Consider the following 6,664-nt stretch of genomic DNA (forward strand, 5'->3'; position numbering starts at 1 on the left):
ATTTTATAATTTTCAGGTGTACATTATAATTTGATATATATATATTCTATTGTGTAATTACCACCCAAAGTCCAGGCGAGATGGAGCAGGTGCACAAGATTTCATCGTGCCACTCAGCAAGCTCAAAATGGATTAAAGACTTAAATGTGAGACCCCAAACCCTAAAACTCCTAGAAGAAAACATAGACAGTAAACTCTCTGACATTGTCCTTAGTAATATTTTTTTCTGATATATCTCTTTGGGCAAAGGAAACAAACGAATAAAGTAAAAAAACAAAAAATGAAAAAACAAATGGGACTACATCAAATTAAATTGCACAGCAAAGGTAACCATCAACAAAATGAAAAGGTAACCTACTGAATGGGAGAAGATATTTGCCAATGATACATCCAATAAGGTGTTGATATTCAAAATTTATAAAGCACTCATACAACTCAACACCAACCAACAAACAAACAAACAAAAAACAATCCAATTAAAAAATGGGCAGAGGACCTAAACAGACATTTTTCAAAAGAGGACATTCAGACGGCCAATAGACATATGAAAAGACACTCAATGTCTATTACAGACATTTTTGAAATGCCATCCTAGTTTCAGAATTTCATGTAAGACCTGCCCAGACCTCTGTTGAAACTGCATTGTGGTTCGGCTTACACCCCTGCTCAGTCTTGCTTCTTTCATTCCTTTATGTGCATTGTCTATGAAAGCAGTGTCTCATAACCAACTTGTACACAATCTCTATCTCAGGGTCTCTGCCATAGAATGAAATCTACAACAGTTATTAAAAAAGAAAAAATCTAAGGCCACATTGCTTCTTTTCTCTCAAGGTCCTTATTATTTTTTACTTCATCGACCAGTTCTTCTGTGTTGGTTACAATAAAGGTCAAATCTTACCATCTCTGTGTTGTAAGAGATAAATCTTTTCAGCACAGTAAGTCACGTTTATCTTTGAGAACATTCCTAAGAATTTTTGCTGTGGATGCATTTAACAGCATGAGATTGCTATGTGAATAGCTGAAGTTTTTTGGTTTACTACTTGGAATGTTGTAATTTTTACTATGACATTGTAGTAAATAGCTACTCAGCCACATTCAAAATTTTCCACACATCAGAACAACAGTTGAAGCACTTCTAACCATTTCGGATGAGAGCTATTTTCAAAACTTCCTTCCTGACAAAACCTGATACCCCAGGTAGTCTCAGTTTCTGAGTCAATATGCTGTATTTTTAATTTGAAAAAAACTAATGCTTTACATTTTAAGAGAAAATATTTCTCAATCTCTCCAAGAAGCAAATTTATTTACTTTTCCCTTTCTAAATTCCTACTCTCTTACACTTGCATTTCAAGTATAAAAATAGGATAACATAAAGTCAGATAGTTCTATCCAATTATTGCATAAAATTTTATAGACCCTTTTGGAGGAATCTAGTGCATGAGTCAGAATTATTATTTTTTTCTTTAACAATGCCTTTGGCCACAGATTAGATTAAATTATATTTTCCTGATTTGATCCGCAGATGAAAATAAAAGGGAATTTTATGAAATGAAATAATAAGAATTTGCATTATTTTCTTTCTGAACTTTTTAAATTTAGAAGGTAAGTTAATATTACCTTCTAAACACTTAAAAATCATTTTTTCAATATATTCACCAGACATCCAGAGGAATAATCTCTTATTTATTACAAGGTTTTTAAAATAGTACCCGATATGAGAATACAATCAAGTAAATATGTCAAAGTGTTCTCCATAAACTCATTTTATCAGCTCCAAATCTGATATTTACTCTCATTTTCATAATATACTTCTAGAGAAATCAAAGTTCTTATTAGTAGTTGTAAATGACTTTTCAATCGTGTCTAAGAGATAATCCGTTATTGAATATTCACTGGTGATTCCTTTTTGCTTTCAATGTAATGAAGCAGTTGCCACCTTAAAGTCCTAAATCTGAGGCTAGGTGCATTTTAACATTTCTGGGAAAGTCTCAGCCTCTTTGTATTGTATTTTTCCCTGTCTCTTTATTACTTCTGGATCTTGAATTAGGCAAGTATAAAACCTGTCCTCCATGTCTAACAATATTTTCATTTTTTAATTTCTTCATCTCGCTATGCTGAGACCTAGCAGTCTCAACAGATTGTTTACCCAGTTGTCTCCTTAAAGTACCATTCCTAGGACAGTTTCAGCCTCATTAAATTAGATTTTCCCCTATTCCTTCATTATCTTTTTCTGGATCTTGAATTAGGCAAACATAGGACCTGCCCTCCACGTCTGACAACATTTTCATTTTTTAATTTCTTCATCTCTCTATGCTGCAATGTACAGGTTTCTTATTAAGTTTATACAGATTGCTTATCAAGTTCACTAATTATTTCTTCAGTCTAATTATTTCATTAAGGTTTTAATGCCAATGATTATTTTTCAGTTTTTAAAGTTCTATTTTTTTTTTTTTACAAATCTGCCTGCTCAGTTTGATAATCTCTTGCTTTTTACCTATGTTTTCAAGTCCCTTTTATTTCTGTAAACATATTAGATGTACTGCTTTTATATTTAATGATTCTAATATGTCTTGTGAGTTTTATGTGTAAGATCATATTCACTGGGGCTCTATCAATGGGTTTTGGAGACTCAGTATGAGGATGCATTCTTCAGAGAGAATTTGAATTTGCTTCTGTCAGACCACTTAATATTATTTTTATAGCTATGCGATATTCCATGATCTAAACATATAATTTATTCAATTACTTCTCTACTGACAGACATTGAGGAGAAAAGGCAGAAAATATTGTGTATTTCTTTTTATTAATATGGCTTACACTTTGAGTTTGTTTTTCTCAGTTTTAGTGATGGGTTGCTGTGAAATATTCACACAATTTAACATGTTCTTTGTGACTATTGGTATAAGCAAGCACTACCTTGGTCTGAGAAGCATCATTTCCAAAATAACTGTATTAATTAGCCATTCTGAAAATTATTGTAAAGGACTGCCACATCTTTATAAAAGATAGCATCAACCTCTCATAATAACTAAACTTACTAACAATGTTTATGTGTCACTTTTCAAAGTACCTCACAAGTATCAACTTATTTAATCCTCACAACACTCTTAAAAGTTATTTCACTATCATTATCACCATTGTACAGCTGAGGTATAGATTGATGCATAAATGGGTAACTTTCTCAAGGCACCACTATGTTAGGCTAGCACAGGAATTCAGGAACATGTGATCTACTGAGTGTACTAGTCCTCAGGAAAGCCTGTGGCAAATGAGACCAGCAGGGTACAGTGCGGGGAATGAGCTGGGCAAGAAGTCTAGCCTCAGCCCTATCCACAGGAGGAAGGGTAGGAGATTGCAATGGCAACAGCTGTGGTAGAGGTCTCAGATTCACATCAACCAAGGGTAATGCTTTAGAGTAGGTCACAAATGTAAGCTGTTAGCAGCTCTGAAACATCTGGGATTTGAATGCACAGGGAAGAGAAAGGGATCTGGGCTGAGCACCAACTGTGTCTGCTGCACTCACATAAATAGGAAGGGGAAAGTGGGGTTCAAAGCCAGATTATCTGGCTCCAGAGTTGCCTTGCTGCCGCTGCAGGCCTGTGGCAAACTCAGCAACTGCTGCCATCGCTTCTCAGACTTTTGGTTAAGATCTAGTGCTATTGCTGCCTTCAAACACCTGAAGCACTATCCACCAGGAAGCCTCTAACTTGCCAAAACAAGCACTGCCTCCAATTTTCTGGAGAGATTAGAGCTTTTTGTCTGGGGAAATTTTTATGGCCATCTGATTCAGAGGTTGCAAGATCAATTCATCAAGAACTCTTGTTTCCATTGCTCCCAATTCAAAAAGGCCTATTCAATGCACATTTTGTACTTGCCCTGGACCAGAACTAGAGACCCCAAGCCCGAGAGCGAGTGCCTCCTTAAAACGTTTGCCTTACATGCCTGTCTTGCCTTGCCCCAGTGGCACCGAGAGAGGGGTTATGACCCTCTACTCTCTCTTTATCTTCCAAGCAGGGAGTCTGCTTGGCCCTAAGTATAATGATATTTCTCTATTTCTCCTCCTATACCTTATAAATGGGGAAAATGGTAGAATGAGAAAAGTCAGCATCTGGAATTAATCACTTCAGCTTTTAAAGCTTCTGGTCTTCGGAATGCATTCAAACTGACACAGACACTCAGTCAGCAGTAGATGACTGGAAAGCTTTGAGAATAGAGAAACAAGTGATCACTAGAGTCCTCCTTTATTCAAACAGCTCTTTGGATATTTCCTGTCTCCTGTAACCTCTTCCAGTCTTCTTAGACCAGTTTTTTGCTGTAAACAAGCTTCCTCAGGTGTGAGAGTATTTTTTTCCTAGCCAGTCTGTCCGAACCATCAGTCCCAACATTTTCACTCTCAAAGAGATCATGTGTTCGCCTGATTTGGCTCCTGTAAGATTGGTCAGGTACTAGGGCAGACACCTATTTTTTTTTTTAGCCTTCAATCATGAATTGTGAGAGCTGTGAGAGCTGCTAACTGCTTACACCTGTAATATACTCCAGAGAATGACACCTGACTAATGTGAGTCTGGGGCCACGATCTCTTCTGCCATGGCTCTAAAATTCTGTTGGTAATACTTAGTTCATGGGATCAAATGTAATAAGAATATTTTATAATGTGTTCCTCTTCATTCAACTGCACAGTAATAGTGATTAATATAAATCGCTGACTTTTTAAAAAATATATTTTTCTCTTTACCCTATGCTATACTCTAAATTCCCATGACTGTTTTGTAACTACTAATTTGTACTTTTCATCCCTTCACCTTTTTCACCCAGTGTCCCAAACCCCTGCCCCTGACAATCGCCAGTCTGTTCTCTGAATTTATGGATCTGTTTTTGTTTAGTTTGTCCATTTCTTTTGTTCCTTAGATTCCACATATAAGTGAAATCATACTAAATTATATCACTCAGCATAATACTCTCTAGGTCCATCCATGTCATCACAAACAATAAGGTTTCATTTTTTTAATAGCTGAGTAATATTCCATTGTATATATGTACCATAAGTTCTTTATCCAATCATCTGTTGATGGGGCACTTAGGTTGCTTCCACATCTTGGCTATTGTAAATAACACTGCAGTAAACATAGAGGTACATAGATTTTTACAAACTAGTATTTTGGTTTTCTTTGGATAAATACCCAGAAGAGCAATTGCTGGATCAAAAGGTAGTTCTAAGGTAGTTCTACTTTTTAAGGAAGCTCCACACTATTTTCTAGAGTGGCTGTACCAATTTGCAATCTCACCAACAGTGTATGAGGGTTCTCTTTTCTCCATATCCTCACTAACATTCGTTTTTTGATTTATTGATGATAGACAATTTGACACAGAGTAATATATCTCAGAGATGATATATCTCATTGTGGTTTTAATTTGCATTTCTCTGATGGTTAGTGATCTTGAGCATCTTTTCATATGTCTATTGGCCATCTGTATTTCCTCTTTGGAAAAATATCTACTCAGGTCTTCTACCCATTTTTTAATTGGATTTTTGTTGTTGTTGTTGAGTTGCATGAGTTCTTCATAAATTTTGTCAGATGTATCATGGGCAAATATTTTCTCCCAGTGGGTTGTTTTTTTCCATTTTGTTGGTGGTTACTTTTGCTGTGCAAAACTTTTTAGTTTGATATAGTCCCATTTGTTTATTTTTTCTTTTGTGTCAGAAAAGAAATTACTAATAACAGTATCAGAGAGTTTACTGCCTATGTTTTTTTCTAAAAGTTTTATGGTTTTGGGTCTTACATTTAAGTCCTTAATCCATTTTGAGTTTATTCTTGTATTTGGTGGAAGGAAGTGGTCCAGTATCATTTTTTTGCATGTATCTGTCCAGTTTTTTCAGCACCATTTGTTGAAGAGACTGTTTTTATCCCATTGTATATTCTTACCTCCTTTGTCATAGATTAAATGATCATATAGGCGTGGATTTATTTCTGGGCTCTTTATTCTGTTTCGTTGATCCATGTGGCTGTTTTTATTACTGAATCAGTGAGTTGGAAGTACCATGTTGTTTTGATTACTATACTTTGTAGTATAGTTTGATATCAGGTAGTATGATACATCCAACTTTGTTCTTCTTTCTCAAGGTTGCCATGGCTATTCTGAATCTTTTATGGTTCCATATAAATTTTTGGATTGTTTGTTCTAGTTCTCTGAAAAATGTTGTTGGTATTTTAATAGAGATTGCATTGAATCTATAGATTGCTTTGGTTAGTATGGCCATTTTAACACTGTTAATTCTTTCTACCCATAAGCCTGGTATATGCTTCCATTTATTTGTATCTTCTTCAATTTCTTTCTTCAATGACTTATAATTTTCTGAGAACAGGTATTTTACTTTCTTGGTTAATTTGATTCCTAGATATTTTATGTAATTCCTAGGGTTTTGATGCAATTATAAATGGGATTGTTTTCTTAATTTCTCTTTCTGATAGTTCATTCATCATTGGAGAATGATCAATGGTCAATGTTCTTAAATTTTTTGAGATTTGTTTTGTGGCCTAACATGTGGACTATCCTGGAAAATGTTCCTTGTGCACTTGAAAAGAATGTATATTCTGCTGCTTTGTGGGTGAAAAACTCTGAAAATGTCTATTAAATCCATCTGGTCTAGGTGTCATTTAAGCCC

Source organism: Pteropus vampyrus, unplaced genomic scaffold, assembly GCF_000151845.1.
Source record: "Pteropus vampyrus isolate Shadow unplaced genomic scaffold, Pvam_2.0 Scaffold148, whole genome shotgun sequence".
NCBI classification, from domain to species: domain Eukaryota; kingdom Metazoa; phylum Chordata; class Mammalia; order Chiroptera; family Pteropodidae; genus Pteropus; species Pteropus vampyrus.